Raw genomic sequence first — 20771 nt, forward strand, 5'->3', positions numbered from 1 at the left:
TGCTCTCACATGGACTCTCTCTTACACCCTCTTGCTGTATCTCTCTCTTTATCCATTCATCCATCCACATTCATTGATTCTTCAGTATACATCTTTTCACACATTAACATCTCTGAAATCAGAATGTGACTTATAGCCAAAGGCATGTCATAGCTTAACTGGCAGTCTTTTTTTCTTAGTTATACATAAAATGATGAATTGTATGTCTTACAATCAAAGGAATTCCTTTTCTATGGCTAGCTTCTCTAGGTCTGAGCCTCGCCCACTGCAGAGGGGTTTCTTCCACGTGGTGGAAGAAGAGGGAGCATGGCCAGAGACAGCTCTAACATCCCAGAGGCAAGGGAGAGCTGATCTCCCCCATGTCTGTGTATAAAATGACAAGGAAGGCTTCTGATTGGCCCGGCATGGGTCATGTTACAATCCCTGGGGACTTGGAAATGGGGAGCTCTGATTCTCCAGGCCTGGCCCTCATGCCCACCCCATAGCCTTGGGTCCAAGCTTCCATGATTGTCAGCTCCACCCAAGCCACAAGGAACACAGGAGGGCAAGTGAGGGCCTGGGGGCAAGGGATGCTAGACAAACATCATCAACAAATGTCTTCAACCAACTGCATTTATGATCCTGATTACTATTCAAGCTAATGCATACTGACCATAGAAAAATGAGAGAAAACAAAGGATGAAGATAAAAATCACCCTCAATGCCACTGATCAGCGCTCAACACCATTAACTCGGGTGCATTTTGGAGTTTTCTGGGACAAATCACTAAATGAAAAGCTGGGTTTGCTGGCAGTCGTTCTCTTAGCAGACCAGCCCTGGTCCCTGAGGAGCCCATTAACATTGGCTTGGACTCTTCAGCCCAGCATGTGGCCTGGCCCAGCCTGGCACGTATGGGGTCAGACAGACGGCCCTACCCGCCTGACCTCATACACATGGCCCCCATCTGAGCTGCTTCTTGGCAACCCTGCCCCTCTGCCCTCAGAATGGGGTCACCAGCTGAGAGCAGAACGAGGCCCTCAGAAGACTCCAGTCCTAATCTCTTCTTGCTCTGATGTGAGCATGTAAATGGATGCAAACACTCAGGGATGCATGATGTGCGGGGTGCATGTGCAAGCATGTACATGTGCATGCATTCACACACATCTGCCTCTCCCCATATGGGGAGTGTGTGTCCATGCAAACGCATGTTAAGGAAATACATACATGCACGTGTCCACATGTGTGCATATGTGGGTGCGGGGTTGCACCTAAAGCCAGACAAGGGCTCCAGCTCCCCCAGGACCCTTCCCGTGCAGCCACCTTGCTGCCACCCCCACCCCCAGTGGACACTGATGCCTCTCTTTCCTTCCAGAGCTTTCACTTCCCCACCTCCTGGCCTCTACTCCCTCCCCAGCACTCCAAGGAAAGCACAGGCCTGTTAGTATCTCCATTTGCAAGATAAAAAATTAAGGTCCAGAGAGTTTAACTGAGCAGCAGCCTGTGGTCACACCACCAGTTAGTGGTGGGACAGACCACTCACCGTCTCCTGGCTTATGTCCCCAGGGTCCTTCCCCCAGAAAGGGAGTTTTAGGGCTCATTCAGATAACAAAGCAACACATTCACCCATCCTTTCAACTACACAAACATTTCCCGGCACCTCTGAGAGCACAGACTGGGGCCAGGGGCTTTGGATACAGTATCTCCAGTCCTCCCAACAGCCCATCGACTCCATTTTGTACAGCGGAAGCTCAGGGAGGTTAAGCAGCGTGCTTGATGTCACATAGTAGCTGCAGTAGATGCTACGGTTTCAGACTCACCCTCTAAGACCAAGACTGGGAGTAGGGGCACCGACAGCTCAGAGAGCTCCTCCCTGGTAATCGCCCTCGGCCTCAGAGACCTGCTTCATCCAAGCCCGCGGCCCTTCCCTGGAGAGTAGTTTGCATCCAGTGACCAACTGGTGGATGCAGTCTTTGCCTTGCCTGGGGATCTCTGTGAAAGGCCCACCCCGCTCAAGAGCTCCCTCAGGGGATGGGCCGAGACGCCCACCCCCCTCTGCCCAGCTCAGTTGCCCACTCTCCCGCACAGGTGTGGCTCCTGAGAACACACCCCATTAAGTGTCCCGCACACAAATCTCTGGTTTAAAATTTGTTTCCCAAGGACTCAACTGAAGGCAGGTAGTGAGTGCAGGGCTAGGACCTGAAGCTGAGGCTGACGGGCTCCCACATCCAAGACCTCCCCACCTGCCACTCTGTTGTCTGGGCCTGATGCCCACCGGGGCCTCACGCCTCACCTGCAGCATTCTGGCCAGCAGCCAGCTCCTGCGTCCCCCGTCAGGGCTGGGAACAGCCTGGCTACTAGAGGAAGCAACGGGGTGTCTCGGAGTGCGGGGCAGCCTGAAACTTTGGCAGAAGAGCCGTTTGTCTTCCTGGAATTTGGACTCAGCAGCTCAATGCCAAGCCTGGGGGCCACACAGAACTCCCCCCCACCCCGGCCAGCTTCCTCTAAACGTCCCTGAGCTCCCCACGCCCCAGCCGCCTGGGTGCCGTTACCCCCAACGCGGTCTCCCTAGCGGGGTCCTCAGCCATACTCGTCCCTCTGCCTGGAATCCTCTTCCAGGCCCTCGACATAGGCTGCCCCTGCCTCATCGCTCGGGCCTCATCTCTTCCCCAGTGCTGACTGCACAGGAGCTTCTTCTAAGGCACTTTTAAGACTCCTAGTGTGCTCAGGCTACCCCACCCAACCCCGACCCAGGGCAATTAAGTCAGCCTCTGGGGAGAGGGACACCGGGCTTTACGTTCCTCAGGTCAGGGGTCAGCAAACTTTCTCTATACAGGGCCAAATACCGCCTCTACTGCAGCTACTCAGCTCTGCACAGGCAGCGCGCTGAAGGAGCGTAGACAATGTGCTGTGGCTGTGTTCCAATAAAACTTTATTTACAAAAGCAGGCTGCAGCTGGATTTTGTAGTTTGCCAACCCCTGCCCTAGGTGAGCCAAGGTTGAGAACTACTGTTGGAAAGCAAGCTAAAAATAAACAAACAAACAAAATGAAACAACCGCAAAAAGAAAAACCCCTGTCACTCATTGCGTGAATCAGATTTCCTCTCTTGTTCTCACCATGAAAACAAATGCAGAGGGACTTCCTTGGTGGCACAGTGGTTAAGAATCCGCCTGCCAATGCAGGGGACACGGGTTCCAGTCCTGGTCCGAGAAGATCCCACATGACGTGGAGCAACTAAACCCACTTACCACAACTACTGAGCCTGCGCTCTAGAGCCCACGAGCCACAACTACTGAGCCTGCGCTCTAGAGCCCACGAGCCACAACTACTGAGCCTGCGCTCTAGAGCCCACGAGCCACAACTACTGAGCCTGCGCTCTAGAGCCCACGAGCCACAACTACTGAGCCTGCGTGCCACAACTACTGAAGTCCACTCGCCGAGAGCCCATGCTCCGCAATGAGAAGCCTGCACACCGCAACAAAGAGTAGCCCCGGCTCGCCGCAACTAGAGAAAGCCCGCGCACAGCAGCAACGAAGACCCAACACAGCCAAAAATTAATCAATGAAATTTTAAAATGCCCTGGTGTCGATGACAAACAACATCAACTTTATGATGATTTGATCACCTGATCTTCACACCCATATTTCAAACGACTGTGTTACCAAAATGACCTCATTCTTTTTTATCTATTAATAAAACCATTAATATTAGCCATTGGAACCTAGAAAATAAATCTATGCTAGTTACAAAAGCGAAAGGACTAAATTCCACAGGCAGAGAGGAAATGCTTCATAAACGTGGAGCAACTGAATTGAGCGAACGTTCACAACTGCTGTTCAGACGCTTAAAAACTGTTACATTCGGGGGCTTCCTCCGAAGACCCCACGTGCCGCAGAGCAACCGAGCCCGCAAGCCGCAACTACTGAAGCCCGTGCGCCTGGAGCCCACAGGCCACAACTACTGAGCCCGCGAGCCACAACTACTGAAGCCCGTGTGCCTGGAGCCCGTGCTCTGCAACAAGAGAAGCCACCGCAATGAGAAGCCCATGCACTGCAACCAAGAGTAGCCCCCGCTCGCCACAACTAGAGAAAGCCCACACGCAGCAATGAAGACCCAACGCAGCCAAAAATAAATAAATTTATTTAAAAAAATAAAGTCTTTATTAAAAAAAAAAGAAAAAGAAAAAGACCTTGGCCCTCCCAGAGCTTTTGGACAGGGGAGGAGAGGAGAAGATGCAAAGGAGCACGAGCTCTGCCTGGTTCAGGGAAGGAGAGAGGGCACAAACCAAGTGTCGGCTCCCGGCTCCCACTTGAGAAGCAGAGCCAATGGGCTCCATCCCCTGCAAGCGGAGAGGACAGCCAGGACCTGGGCCAGCCTCAGATGGAGCCTTTAGGACTTGGCCCTGGTTCCCTGGGGGCACGGGGAGGCTGCAGCTGCCAGGGTCACTTGGCAGAGACACTGGGTCGACTGCTAACCCAGGGGAGACCTCTTCCTCCAAGTTGCCTGTGGTCAGCAAGATGAGGGGCCAGGGCAGGCACATCCTGGATGGGAGTGATTTTTCCTCAGGACAGAAGAACCCTTTGGTCAGAAAGGAAGGAGACAAATTCACAGCATGTTAAGCGCCCAGGTGGCTCTCTGGCAGATAGAGGACTACAGAAGCCAGGGATGGGAAGGGCAGGGGCTCCATAGAAACCGAAAACTGGGAAGCCAGCAAGAGTCACCCTGGGGGCTCGTCTCTTATCTCTGCTTCTCTGAAGCTCTCTGCTCTCTGAAGTGTCCACACATCCTCAGAATTCCTTTTCCTATTGGTGTTCATCACTGTCTTTCATCTGGGAACCTTCCCTCTAATGTCAGGTGATCTTGGCTATTTCTTCACATTTACGAGTGAGATTCAAATGCTGCTGGGCAGGGAAAGAGTGTCTACCCACAGGTACCCCAGTAGGGGTCCAAGGTCCCAAGTCACTTCGCTGGGGAGGAAACCTCCAGGACTTGTCTCTTGGCCTCTTAGCTTCTCCTGAACAGCACTGCCAGATTTTACCAATAAAAATTTGCAATATTTGAGGCACACTTATACTAAACAAGTATTTGTTGCTTATCTGAAATTCAATGTACAATAACTGGGCAACCGCATTTTATCTGTCAACCAACCCTACCTGAGAAAAACCCTCCAGACATCGGCCCCTGGCTGCTGGGATTCTGGAAGCAGAGTTGAGGAGACACTGAACATTTCACTGCTCCATAAATAAACATTCCTGCAAACTCCCTGTTTTCAGTGCATGACCTGCGGCCCTGGTTAGGTTGGGATCTGTGGGTCTAGGTCCTCTAGTGCCAACCTTCAAAGGAAACCTCTTGGAACTTCCTGGCGGTCCAGTGGTTAAGACTCCACCCTTCCAATGCAGGGGGCATGGGTTCGATCCCTGGTTGGGGAATCCCACATGCTGCTGCGAAGCGGCCAAAAATATAATAAATAAAGAAATTAAACAAAGGAAACCTCTCATCTTTTCCTGGGATGGGAAGGGGCGGATGCCCAGCTACACTAAGTGATGGAGAAGATCTTGGGTCTAAAGTCTGTCCTTGTAAAATCTGTCCACCAATCCTCCATTTTTCCTTCTCACCCCAGGGAGTCCCTGATATCTCCCATTTTTTACCATCCCTGGGGCTCTCTGGAAGGAATGTGCTCACTCTCCCCAGCACCCCAGACTTAGAACTTCATGGAATTCTCTGCCAGTTGCCATCTGTCCCTTGGCTCTCCTGCTTCCAATCACTCTGAGGTCTCTCGTGCGCTCTCCTCTCTGGTCTGTCCTGGGAATGCCTCTTCATTCCTGTGCTTCCCTGTTAGCGAGCTCTGTGGAGGGAGTGGTGACAACCGCGGGGGCTCAATCCGCTCCATTGAGCCGGACATCCCTGCTCCTCTGTCCAGGAACACTGCTTTACCCCATCTCTGAGAGTCCGCTTCCCCTGCTGCATCATGCAAGGCACAGACACGGCCCCAGAGCGCGCTGGACAAGTCAGGTGAGCCCTGGCCCCACAGCCTCTTTCCCAGTTCAAATTCCAAATTCCAGGGAAAGAAGCTCCAACTGGTGTCCTCTGGGTCAGGTAGCCAAGCACTGTTCCAGGTAGCCATGGAGAGGCAGGGTCACCTGGCAATAGGAGCCCACACCCGTGGAGAGAAGGGTAAGCTCAGAGAAGCGGGTGTGGGCTGGGCAGACACCCCAAATGACATCTAATCGAGGTTCAGCAATCTTTGGAACATCCACTGACTGTGTATAGAATCCAAGAACGTCCTCTGCCCAACTCACCGCACCCCATTCTCACCTCTTCTCATCCCCACCGACATCCATCTCTTCTAAACTCCCACTGCTTACAGAGGAACTGTAAATGAATCACAATTTTCCACAGCTACTCAGTCACCCATTCTGCCAATCCTACCTCCCAAACATGAATGGCTTTCAAGAGTGTCCACGTCTCCCTCTTCTATGCTCATTGCCCTAGTCTGGCCCACTATCTCCTCTTCCAAATTGCTACAATAGCCTCCTAACTGGTTTTCCTTCTCTAATCTTGTTCTCCTACAATCGACGCTACAAAACACCAAGTAGAGTTCTTAAAACACAAATTTGCTCATCTGATCATTTGCTTAGAACCCCTTCTATGTCTTCCTGCTGCCCACAGGAAAGTGAACCAACACTCCATAACTCCAATGCCATATCTCGCAGACACACAAAACCCCTCCAAGCACTCTACTTTCTGAAGACAGAGTTATGTATAATTCCCCCAACCTCCCACCAACACACACACAATTTCCTGCCATGACATTCTGCATATGTAATCTGCCCTTCTGATACATCTTCTTCCTTCATCACATCCTTTAAGACTCATCTCCAAGACTTCTCTAGCAGTCCAGTAGTTAAGACTCCACACTTCCACTGCAAGGGGCATGGGTTCCATCCCTGGTCAGGGAACTAAGATCCAACATGCTGCACAGCGAAGCAAAAAAAAAAAAAAAAAAAAAAAAGGCTCATCTCCGTATCATTTCCTCCCAAAAGTCTCTCCTGACTTATATAAACTCACCCAACATCATGGGACCCTTGTCTTTGTTCCCATATTATTCTGGACTTATGTCTATCACTACACTAAGACCCCAACCCAGACTTGTAAAATCCAAAGTGGTATGACAGACAACCCATTAATATAAGCCTCTTACAAATCAATGTTAAGACACGGCAATAGAAAAAAAAAGAGCAAAGGATATGAAAAGGCAGTTCACATAAAAATAAAAACACATACATAAAAAAATGCTCAACCACGTAATTAAAGGAATGTCAATATAAACAAAGGAAATGTCATTTTTAGCTATCAGATTTACAGCAAAAAGTTTGAGGGACTTCCCTGGTGGCCCAGTGGCCAAGACTCTGTGCTCCCAATGCAGGAGGCCGGGGTTCAATCCCTGGTCAGGGAATTAGATCCCGCATGCCGCAACTAAAGATCCCACACGCGGCAATAAAGATCCTGCATGCTGCAACTAAGACCCGGCACCACCAAATAAATAAATAGATAAATAAATAAAGTGATAACACAGTGTTTATAAATATGGGAAAAGAATCATCAGATTTGTGATAACAAACATTGATACATTTTAGGAGGGTAATTTGGCAATAACTACAGTAGATTTCAAAAATCATACCCTTGGGCTTCCCTGGTGGCGCAGTGTTTGAGAGTCCGCCTGCCGATGCAGGGGACACAGGTTCGTGCCCCGGTCCGGGAGGATCCCACATGCTGCGGAGCGGCTGGGCCCGTGAGCCATGGCCGCTGAGCCTGCGCATCCGGAGCCTGTGCTCCGCAACGGGAGAGACGGCAGCAGTGAGAGGCCCACGTACTGCAAAAAAGAAAACAAAAAAGCAACATACCTTTTATTCTAGGAATTCTACTTCTATATATATTTTTTTATATAAATTTATTTATTTATTTGTTTTTATTTTTTTGGCTGTGTTGGGTCTTCGTTGCTGCACGCGGGCTTTCTCTAGTTGTGGAGAGCAGGGGCTACTCTTCGTTGCAGCGCACGGGCTTCTCACTGTGGTGGCTTGTCTTGTTGCGGAGCATGGGCTCTAGGCGCACGGGCTTCAGTAGTTGTGGCACACGGGCTCAGCAGTTGCGGCTCGCAGGCTCTAGAGCGGAGGCTCAGTAGTTGTGGTGCATGGGCTTTGTTGCTCCGTGGCATGTGGGATCTTCCCTGACCAGGGCTCGAACCCGTGTCTCCTGCATTGGCAGGCGGATACTTAACCACTGCACCACCAGGGAAGACCCTCTACTTCTCTATTATATACGGATATATGATAGAATGTATGTATGTTCTGCCACATGTTCGGAAAGATAAGTATTCAGGTAGGTTCTTTGCAGCACAATTTGTGTTAGCAAAGGAAACAGAACAGCAGCGAGGTTAAACGCTCCATATACCATGGTACAGTGTACACTGGAGTAGTATACCGCCACGAAAAATGACGCCAGAGGGCTATACGTGCTATTATTTTAAGGAAAGAAAAAAGATAAGGTGCACGAGAGTGTGTAAAGTACAAAGCTATAAAGGGCATAAAGGGTCTATACCACACATTTGCACAGACTTTCTGGAAGGAAAGCATTACCAGGTAACAGCACCCCCAGGAGAGGGAAGGTGGTCTGGGAGAACAACAAAACTTACTTTTCAGCAAACATTTCCCTTTTGTTCTGTTGGAAACTTTTTACTACACTAATTTCTTTTTATAATCTAGAAAAATTTTTAATTAAACATAGTCCAGTGTGGTGTCCACCCCCTCCAATGAATAAGCCCCTTAAAGGAAGAAACGCATTCTGACTCATCTGTGGGCCTGGGAGGCTCACCGTGCATACAGCTCCACGAGGACTAGACTCTGCAAAAGAATGACCCCTCCCAAGCCAAAGGTCCCCTCCTGACACCCACGCTTCCTCCGGGCCCAGGTCTCTGCACGTCCTGGGAATTCTAAGCCAGTGGCTGAAAGGTAAACCCTCATAACCCCACGTGTCCGCACCCACTGCACCACCGCCCCAGCTATGAGGGAGGGGCTCTATCCCCGCCCCTACCTGGCTGCCCTCCCGCCTGCCCCACATGGGAAAGAGGGGAGCAGTCTCCACAGTGAGCCTGAGCAGATCCAGAGGCCTTGCTCACTTTCCTCCACTTCCTGGCCGTGTGTACTTGGGAGTGGAAACACGTCTTGATTCGACAAATACTTAATTCAGTATAATTCATTCCTCCAGACACGTGCTGGGCACCCATGACATGCCGGGTTCTGTTCTAGGCACAGCAGTGAACTGTCCAGGAAATACCTCTGTGCCCAGGAGCTTCCAGCCTAGCGCAGGAGTGAGAGTTGTGTCTCCTAAGTTTTAGGGCGGGGGGACATTAAATAAGAAAATGTGTGCAAAAGGCTTAGCTCCGTGCCTTCTGCACAGTGAGCCCAAAGCAAAGCCAATGTGATCACTACCATCCACCCCTTCCCATGGCAACGTCCCCTCCTCCACATGGCCCATGGCTCAGAGGCAGGAAGTCTATTATATATATATGAATATATAAATAGATATATGTATATATATACACACTATATATATATAAAAGTCTGCCATACACCTGACTGTATATATAAGCCTATATATGTGTTTATATGGCTATATATAACTGTATATATGTCTGTCATATATATGATTGTATATATATGACTATACTTATGACCGTATATATGACTATATGTACATATCTATAAAGTCTGTCTTATATATGTGTATGCGTGTATATATTCCTAGCACACCTAAGCTGGCATCTCAGGGACATTATTAATATGAACAGAGCAGCGACACATGACCTGGAGTGTTCTTCTCACCCGCAGGGGAAACATTACTTCTGGTGGGAGTTGGATGTAGCTTAAATGCTGAAAGCGATTGAAATATTAAAAACACAAAGATAATGTGTCAAAACTACGTGGCAGAGTTCCCAGCATCAAGTAAGCATCCTACGATAGGAAGGAAAGCCCTTTTCATTATTGCTCTAGTGTTTAAATTTACTATTATTTTTCCTTACATCATCTAACCATCGGATTCTCCCCTGCAGCCCCACCTCCAGTTTCTGAAGAGAAATCTCTAGCGGATTCACTCCCAGCTGCACATAATACCTTCTTATCCTAACAGTCCTAATGCAGCTTCAAGAAGGAAAAGCTCTTTGAGAATTCCTCCTTCCAAAGGGCCCAGGGCAGGTTTTAGGGCAAAATGCCGACTTGGTGAGACACGCAGCTCTGCCTCCTACTGTCTGTGTGGGCCTGGACTCTGGCGGTCGTGCTCTGGGTCTGTTTTCGCCACTTGTGGCACACTGGCAAGGTAGTTATGAAGCACTCGGTCGGAGCACACGCAAGGCAGCCCCTGCGCCACAAGCTTCAAGGCCACTCCTCTCTGCACCTCTGCTACTGACAGTGAAATTTGGGCGTCTGGCCTGGGCCTGACCTCGGCCCCAGATGTCTGAGATTGGCATGAGCCTCTGCGCAAGGCGAAGATGAAGATGAGGACTCGGGTTCCCACCGACTCCCCAGAGGAAGCAGTTCGGGGTGCAGTTTGGTTCCGGCCCCAGACGGGCGCCTATCCCGTCCTGTCCCATCCCACCGGGAGGCAGTGCCATACATGAGTCTGTCACTGTCACCAGCGAAGCCCATTAACAAGTCCCAGGAAATAAAACTAGAATCTGGGTAATAAGAGTCAAGTCTAACCTTTTTTTCTCGTTTCTGCTTCGTCCGCTGTCACTGGCTCACACGGTGCGGCACGCAGAGGCCAGGCGCCCGGCCCCTCAGACCAGAGTTCCTTGCGCAAGAGGGCTGCGCAGGCGCCTGGCCGCTCAGCTCTGCGGGCCGCGCAGAAGCCCCGCCCCCGCCCCTCCGCGCGCAGAGATCCCTAGGAAGCAGCCCCGCCCATGGCCTGGGTCGGGTCGAGGGGAGCCTGTGCTCTAGAGCGTGGGTGCAGTCCTCTCCATTCTTTGGTCAAAGAATAAAACTTTCCTTGGCTTCTGAACTGAACTCGGTCTCATTCTATTGGCTCCAGCAACACCGGGCAGGAGGACCCTCCTGGGGTAAGGTGGCATTACGGGCGAGGTTAACTTTGGTCCCTCGGTCAAAGTGGTATCGGCCGGGCATCCCCACCGTCAAGTTACGTTCCCCCTGTGAGAAGGTACTTTGAGGCAATGTAACTGCTATCCTGTCACTCCTACCATTTTCACACCATATTGGTTTCCTGCTCAGGAAATTAACATAAACTGGGCAGCTTAACACAACGGACGTTTTGGAGCCCAGAAGTCCGCGATCAAGGTGTCGGCAGGGCTGTGCTCCCTCGGACGGCTCTAGGGGAGGATCCCTCCGTGCCACTTGCAGCTTCTGGTGGATCCAGATGTTCTTGGCTTGTGGCTGCATCACCCCAATCTCCGTCTCCATGGCCACAGCACCTCCTCCTCTTCATGTGTCTCTGTCTTCTCCTCTTCTGTCCCTTATAAGGACACATGTCATTGGATTTACAGCCCATCTGGTTAAGCAGAATGATCTCATCTAGAGATCTCTAACTTAATTACATCTGCAAAGACTTTTTCCAAATAAGGTCACAATCACAAGGTACAGGTATTAGGACGTAGATGTTTCTTTGGGGGGCCACCATTAAACCCACTGTGTCCACCACCAGCACCCCCAGCCCCATCCTTGCTCCTCTCACGGAAGCACCGAAGGGCCTCCTCCCTGATCTCCCGACCCCCTTCCTGTCCATCCTCTGCCAGAGAGTAGTGATCTGAAAACATAACCCTCCAGAAGCTACCCAGTGCTCTCAGAATTAACTCCAAATCTCGTACCACGGGCTGCAAGTCCCCGCTCAAGCCTGGTCCGCACCACTGGCTCCCTCGTGCCACCAGCCCAGCCACCTTGGCTTTCCCTAAACTTCTTGTTCATGCCAGGGTTTGTTCCCATCTCAGCACTTTTGCAAATGCTGTTCCCTCTGCCAGATGCTCCTCCCACATCCTCCCATGGCAGCTCTTTGTCATCCTTCAAGTGTCAACTCAAATGGCACCTCCACCTGGTCTACACTGCCCAACGTCCACCATCATTCTCTATTTCCTTCGTAGAACTCTAGATGGGCTGTGCTTTCATTGTATTTGACCATTTACTTGTTTACTGTCTGTTGACTCCTGGATCATAGGGGTTTGCCTAAATAATGCTGGGTACATGACAGCAGACAAAAGTCTACTGAATGGATGAATGAATGAATGAAGTGGTAAGCATCTAATGGTAGTTAGCATACAGTAGCTGCTTTGCCCATATGCTAGGCTCAGTGGGACCAAGATGAACAGAACATTTTCTACTGATCTGATAGTTCATTCTGCAGTGTGTCTTCCCCATAAGCAGTGGAGGAGAGAGCATTCATAAAATAAGCACATTAAACTAAGTCCATAGAAGAATGACAAGAAACCATCAAATGACCCAGTCTCAGTGGCATCTATCATGAGGATTCTATCATGAGGTCAAGCTTTGACCTTGGCCAGACCCACCCTCTAGGGGTCCAACGCTCTCCCCAAGAGGCAAATCCAGCTGTAAGAGCAGAATTCTGGGTCCACCAGGGTGGGTGCCGAATCACCTATCACTTCCACCTTCCCGGAGCAGCCCAAAGTTGGGTGGGAGCTTGAGCCTTCCTCTTACATCTCTGGAGCAAAATCAACTTTATTAGGTCATTTGGAGAAAATATTCCCTTAATTTACCCCCCACTTCCCACTCCCCTACCTTAATGCCACTTCACTGAAACACAGAAATGAGCCCAGATTCACTGCTTCCCTGTCTTGTGTAGAATACCTGCTCTTTACAGGTTAATCATCGTCATAACATCACCCTCTCACTGAGGGCAGCCTCCTGTTTCTCATTTTCTTTTTCTCCATTGCATTCATCATTATCTAACATGCTATCTGTCTCGCTTGTTTGTTTGTTTGTTCGCAGCCCAGCTAGAACAGAAGTTCTGGGAGGGGAAGGGATCTTTGTCTAGCTGTTCTCTGTTGACTCCCATCATTCAGAAGACCTGCTGTATACATGGCAGAGAATGAACATGTGCTGGATGGGTCCGTGAAGGAACTGAATGCCTACTGCGTGCCACGCAGAGCGGAAGGTACATGCCTGACTTTCATTACTCCTCAAAATCATCCTTCCATTCGAGGACTACTATTACTATTATTCCCAATGAGGAAACAGGGCGCAGAGAGGTTAAGTAACTTGCCCAGGAGCACACAGCTGGTAAGTAGAGGAGTTGAAACTCAAACCCAGGCAGTCTGGCCCCAGCATTGCTATCCAATCACTGGGCACTGGGCTGAACTGGAGCGGTACAAAGATGGATAAAATGTGGCCTCTGACCCCCTGGACGTCACTATCCCATCTCCAGGATGAGAATGCAATCAATTCCATTGCAAAGTGTCCTGCTGTTACCTCTATTTCAGCCGGGGCCAAGTCATGACTGGTCAAGCGCACCTGGAAGGGTCCCAGAAGGCTTCTCCAAGGAGGGCGGCAGAGCAGGCACCCCACCCCCCACCCCCTGACCCCACGAGGCTGTACTTTCACCACCAGCCTCAAACCCTGAGTCTGGACCCCCTCCAAGTGCGAGTATCCCTGCTGACACCAAGGTACACACACGGGAAACGCCATCCACGGCTGCACACTGGGTCCCACACGGGGCTGCATACTGGGTCCCACATGGCACTGCCCACCGGCACTACCTCAGATAAAACCCACAGACAGAGCCCCTCTACGGGACAGGCACTGCTCACAGCACTAGACCTGCGTTGCCTCAGGAAACCTCACCAACTCTCCATGGGACCGACAGGGAAACTGAGGCTGGCAGCTCATTTACTTACCCAAGTGGCACAACCATGATGTGACAGAGGCAGGCATTGGGTCCAGGCTGATCCTGATTCCAGATCCCTTCTCTTAACAGCTCTGTTTTTAGTCAATCCATTTTTGAACAATACAAGTACATTACATTGCGTTTGTCTGTCTAAAAAAAAAGTCTGTTTGTTCAATGTGAACTTTTAGACGCTATCATAATATTCCTTAACTTTTTTTTCCCTTAAATTACATTTCTCTGTTGTTTGAGGCCCTTCGCTGTCACAAGTCCATAGCAATAAACAGGAACTGAGGTGGGGCGTGGTGGGGGTAGAGGGTTGAGTGGATCAGAAGGGAGACAACAAGACTAGGTGGGACCGCCCTGTTTGGGGAATTGTAAATCACTAGGCAGGGCCAGCTCAGATGGGATTTTCACTTCTTATGGAAATGACCTTGAAATGCTGGAGGGTTCTCCAGCTTTTCTGAGTGGGGGTTGGAGGGTCCACACAGATCACCCTCGGCCTCAGCTGGTGAGGTTCAGGGACTACAAGTCGGTGGTCAGCAACCGGATGGAAGCGATAGGAGGCTGGGCTGGTGGGATGCTGGCTCCCACCCACCGTTTGATGACGGTGCCTGTGAAATGGAAACAAGATGGTGCCCACCCCTGAGATGAGTGACTGGGAGGATCCCATAGGGGCAAAGGGCACCGGTGACAATTGTCATCGCTAGACCATCACCTCTGTGGCAGAGACCAGGTTTATCTGATTCATCAGCATATGCTATAAATGAGCTGGCACATAGTAGGTGCTCAATAAATATCTTATAAATGCAGAAACGATAGAGTGGGGTCCATAGAGACTTACTGAAACGTGATTTCAAAATTCCAGGGTCAGGCAGGACAGTCTGAGTGCTTTGCCATGAGTGGGGCAGGGTCCGCCCCTTGTCACAGGTCACACGGCAAAGGGCAGAGGGAGGGCAGGGGCTGGTATGGGCTATACATCCTCACTGGGCTAGAATCTCCACGGAGGTGAGAAAGAGCCTGTCTGGTTTCCAGGGTGCATCCCTGTGCCCACACTGGGCCTGGCGCATAGTAGGTGTCTAGAAACGTAAGTGCGTTCATAAGAGGGAGAAAGGAAGGGAGAAATTTGAGTCCCTTTAAGAGAACATAAACTGGAAACTCTTCTCCTACATCACAGTTAGAAATTCTTTAAGGACAAGCAGCTAAATGATTTCAAAAGAAACTACAGACAAAGTTGGGAGCCGATACCGTAAATTCTAGAACCCATCTTCCCTTGTACATGTTCTGGAGCTAAAAGCCAAGGAGCAGCAGAAGTCTGGTGAGACTTTCTTGGATTCATAAACTCGGGATCTCACTCTAATTGGCAGCCAGGGCCATAATTAAGGTCTTCTTACCTCTCTTCAGGGACCATTTCCTGAACGGCTCAATCAGTGTAATTGTCCTTCCTCAGAAACCACCACCCAGCAAAGTCAACCACAAATCACAGCGCAAGCAGCTGGCCAAAGTGTTTCTGGCTGCGAGGTGGTCATGCTCTTTGGGGGTGGACATTTGATCTGGTCAGCTCTACGTGGGCAGAAGCTCCCACCACCTCAGCCATGAATTCATCCATTTGCAGGAGAAACTCCGGAACGCCCTCTCCAGCCCACCTATGGCATGGCACATGTTCTGTTCTGTGAAAACCCCATGTGTAACTTGCAGAGGAAACACGACCCCTTCCGCAGACTCAGGACCAGGGATTGTTGGGTCTTTCTCTTTTTGCCTTCTTTTATAAAAACAACTTTATAAAGGTATAACTTCCATACCACCAAAGTCACCCACTGCACGTACCCAGTGCTGTGGCTTTCAGTAACTTTTGGAGTCCCATCATCATTGCCACTATCCAGTTTTAAAACATTTCCATCACCCAAGAAGTTGCGTTGAGGTTTTTAAAGCCATTCCCTTTTATACTGTAACTCCAGAAGCGAAACCTCGGGCAGCCCCAGGGTAAAAATGTTCTCATGAAAGACCCAGGGTAGGTCCGGTTTTCCATGGGAGGGAGTTCTCTTGGTGGGGTGCTACTTAAGTCACATACTGGGTGCTATTAATTTGCATACTGTACCCTGGTGCCTCATGGGGTGAGTCCAGGCCGGACAGCGGACGGCTGGGGCCTCCCCCAGAGATCGTGTGTAGTGATCAGACGGAGACTATTGCACTGTCTTCAAGGACAAAACGGAGGAAAACCTTCAGAGTCAAAAGAACAAGACAAGAGGTTACACCTAAGAGAGGCATCACTCATTGAAAAGTTGACACAAACCTGTTTTTTTATGATGTTTGTCTGATCTCTGATGTGTCAACCAAAGCCAGCATTTCTCACAACAGTGAGTTAAACAAAAGTTTCTTTACTGCAGGATTTATCAGAGCCTTTGGTGCATTAAAGAGGACTGTGAATCTCCAAAATGGAGCTGTTGGACCACATAAGTGATTTTTCAAGGAAGATGGGACTCGTATTTACAAAACACCCTGCACCTCTCAGGCTTCTGGGACATGGTTATATAAGAAATGGTAGCAGGTGGTATCACATGTTGGGTGCCTGCATCAAAATACTGTTTTGGGGGCTTCGTGTCGGTTATTTCTTTAGATAACACAACAACCCATTTCACAGAGTGTGGATCTGAAGCTGCAGCCCCTCCCCCACTGCATCAAATTACCTCCCTGATGAAGTTATTGCTCTCAGATTCCTCACAGGCACAAGCACACAGTGAACACTCAAAAAAATGTTGGTCATGGAAGAACAAACCATCATACGTAATTTGATTCATCCAATCACTTGAAAACATGCCCAGTTCTGGTCCTTCCATACGATAGAATAAACGGTTCATCCATACAACAGAATACTATACAGCTACAAAAAAGAGTGAGGCACTTCTTTATGTATCGCCTTGTAAAGATCTACAAGAAATATCCTCGGGCTTCCCTGGTGGCGCAGTGGTTGGGAGTCTGCCTGCCGATGCGGGGGACACGGGTTTGTGCCCCGGTCCGGGAAGATCCCACATGCCGCAGAGTGGCTGGGCCCGTGAGCCATGGCCACTGAGCCTGCATGTCCGGAGCCTGTGCTCCGCAGCGGGAGAGGCCACAACAGTGAGAAGCCCGCATACCGCAAAAAAAATAATAAAAAGAAATAAAAAATAAATATCCTCAAGCAAAAAAATAATCAAAATAAAGGGCAGGTGGGAACTTATGCATGATGGCCTCTATTTGGATGTCTGATAGTCACTTTAGACTCAGTCTCTCCAAAGAGGAGCCCATGATCTTCTTTCCTAAACCTGCTCCTGATTCCCAGTCATCCTTCCAGACACTGAGAACAAAAACCTTGGACCAGCCTGGACTCCTCGAGTTCTCTCCCACATCACATCCCACCCATCAGCAAATCCTCTTGGTTCTACCTTCAAAATACATCCCAACTCTGATCGACTTTTAAGCAGAGATAGAAGCCACAACAGAATTTAACCTTTCTGGAGACTAGAAGTATGGAATCCAGATGTAGGCAGGGATGTATGCCATCTGACGGATCTAAGGGAAATTTTCTGAAGTGTCCCCAGCACCTAGAACAGTGCCTGGCACACAGCACTATTGAGTTCAAAGATGAACAAATGAATAAATTTATACTAAAAATAAAATAGAGGGGAACCAGAACCTGAAGCTCCACATTGTAGATCACTGGGGAGGAGGGTGAGTGTGGCCGACCAACATTTGGTAGGTTTCTTTAAAATGCATTCATTGTAATCACGGGGTATTTTTCTCCCCATCAGACTAGAAAAATTAAGAATACGGCACTCCAATTTGGCAAACAGCTGGAGACCCAGCCCTTGTATCGTGCTGGCGGGTGTTTCTTGGACCATTCTGTCTGCGGGCCAATATGGCAGGCGGGGTCATCAAAACCGTAGAGATGTGTACACTCTCTTGGGCCAGGAATTGTACTTCCAAGATCTTTAACTTTCTCTTAACTTTGTCTCTTGGTCACACAATGAATCCTCCTGGCTGGTTCTCACTTTTGTCAACCATAAACAGGAGGTTGGAAAAACAAGACCTGGGAGTTTCCAATCCCATTTCCCAGAGTCAGAGGGAGGCAGCCAGGACCCCATCTCAGCCAGGGGACTCGAGGCCACCCCCCTCAGCCTCACTTACTGCACAGATAATGATAGTATCTCCCTGGAGGGTTATTTGGAAGATTGAAAAGAAATAATGGATGTAAAACATTTGGCCTAGACCCTGGTGCATAATAAGTGATAAATAAACAATACTTGTTATTACTGTAATTCTTTCAAATAACCACTTCAAGGGCATCAAAGGAATTTACCATTTAAACAAATTTTGTTTTTCCAAATCAGTGGTTTAGCCAATGACCTCTAAGTTTCCTTCCACTGTTGACAGTCAATAAAGTTCTAATGAGCCCCACCCTTGGGCTCACCCCACCTCCACCTTCTCTGAACTGTAAGCTTGAGGACTTTTTAATTCCGAGCAAACAAGGCCAGCCGCCCTCAGTGTGCCCATTCCTCTGATTCCTTGTCCTAGTGTGACAGGGCATCTGGAGGTGTCCGGCTTCAGAACCAGTATGAAATTCATCCTGAGCTGGACATCCACCAGAGCTCCAAGACCGGCCACCTCCAGGGGAGGGTCGGCCGCAGGGGTCCCAGCTAAAAGAAGCTGAGGGCAGCTTCCACGGGTTTTCCTTCCCTGTGACTGACCTTCTGGGTCTTACTTGCACAAAAGTCGTAATATTGAGTCTTCTCGCATCTCAGTAAACGTTGCTGAGGCCCAGTCCTGGGAGTTTTACATGATCCCTCCCAGCCCTTAAGCCCCAGTGTCAGCTCCTCAGTGAGACTCCTTGAACACTCCATGTAAAGCACCGTCCCCACCCCCAGCAGGCCTGTTCGTGTAGACTGCAGGGACAAAACTCTGGTTCCGGGAATCTGCAAATAAATACCCATATGAAATGGCCTGTGAACAGGTGTGCTCCCCGCTGCCTTGCTTATATCCACTGGAGACTGGAAACATCCTAAACCCCATCAGAACGGGATGAATTATCTGAGCATCACCCACAAAGGGACATCTTGCAAAACACGGCAGCTCTATATGAACTGGTAAGGAACCATCAACGTGATAAACCAAGTGAAAAGAGCGAGGTACCAGACTGTGTGTACAAAATGCCACCATTTGGGTTAAACAAGAAATACATGTAATTGTGTGTATGTGCCTAAAATATCTCCTTATGCACACCTAATTGGTAATGAGATTTGTTTCCAGCCAGGGAGACAGGGGTGGGAGGGAAGTGCACTCACCTCTGTACACCATTTGCATTTCCTCCTGTGGGCCCCAGTTTATACTAATAATAGCAATCATAGTAATAGTAACAAGGGCCCCCGTGGCTGGTCCATCATGGAGCTCTGGTGGATGTCCAATCGTAAGAGCAGAGAGCTTGTCTCTATTTGATCTGCTGTTGTAGCCCCAGCCCAACGCTTGCTTCCCCCTCCTCCCGCCATCATAGGGACTCAATAAATATTTGCTGAAGGGGCTTCCCTGGTGGCACAGTGGTTAAGAATCCGCCTGCCAATGCAGGAGACAAGGTTTGAGCCCTGGTCCTGGAAGATCCCACATGCTGCGGAGCAGCTAAGCCCTTGCGCCACAACTACTGAGCCTGCACTCTAGAGCCCGTGAGCCACAACTACTGACCCCAGGTGCCACAACTACTGAAGCCCGCGCCTAGAGGCTGTGCTCCACAACAAGAGAAGCCACCACGATGAGAAGCCCGCTCACCACAATGAAGAGTAGCCCCCCGCTTGCTGCAACTAGAGAAAGCCCTCATGCAGCAACGAAGACCCAATGCAGCCAGAAATTAATTAATTAAATTAAAAAATTTTTTTTCTGTTGTGAAAGCTACTGAGGCAGCGACATTTCCACTGGATCCCCAACCTTTCACCATGCAGAGGACTCCAAGTCGGAAGTTACATGTGCCTGTGATGGTTGGACTGATGTCTGGAACTGTGGGCTCCACAAGGCAGGGTCCAGGGCAGCTTTAGTTCACTTTATATACCCAGGGACTAGCATGGTGGATGGATGGTTGGATGGATGGATGGATGGATGGGAGAATACCTTAACTGTCTTGAAGTGAGATTCACTTCAGCAATTCCTGAAATTTTGGTATAAATGGATTTATTCTATAGATATTTGTTGGATGCAATACTACACAGCCAGTTCCCACACAGTATGATAAGAAAAGTGTGATGGGAACTGAGAGGACACCTAAGCCAGCCCAGGACTGGGAAGCCTCCAGGAGGAGGTGATGCGCAAGGTGGGAGCTGGGGCTGAGAAGGAGTGAGTAGGTGAGGGCATAGGAGGTAGAGGAAAAGGTTCCAGGTAGAAAGACGAGCCATGGGAAGGGCAGCAGTGATGGCAAATTGAGCCCTGCAGCCTGAGGCAACCCGGAGCTGGACACTGGGCAGGGACCCTGAGCTTGTTGGCAGGAGCTCCACCCTCCCCCGCTCTGCAAAGGGTGGAAGGGGCCAGCCTACCATGGAGACACAGAGTGGGGCTTCTTGCCTTCCCCTCTTTCCTCCTTCCTTCCCTCTGTCTTTCCTTCCTTCCTTCCTTCCTTTCATTCCTGCTCGCCCCCCTCCTTTCTCTCTTCCTCTTATTCTTTTGCTCTCTTTTTTGACCAGAGATTGTTCCATTCCACCTGTTTCAAAAGAGCTGAAAACTGGGAATTCCCTGGCAGTCCAGTGGTTAAGACTCTGAACTTTCACTGCAGGGGACGTGGGTTCAATCCCTGGTGGAGGAACCAAGGTCCCGCATGCCCTGAGGCCAAAAAAAAAAAAAAATTAAAAGGAGCTTAAAAACTAACTTTTTTTGAGCACTTACTACA

This window comes from Neophocaena asiaeorientalis, unplaced genomic scaffold (assembly GCF_003031525.2).
Source record: "Neophocaena asiaeorientalis asiaeorientalis breed wild unplaced genomic scaffold, Neophocaena_asiaeorientalis_V1.1 scaffold606, whole genome shotgun sequence".
Classification (NCBI taxonomy): Eukaryota; Metazoa; Chordata; class Mammalia; order Artiodactyla; family Phocoenidae; genus Neophocaena; species Neophocaena asiaeorientalis.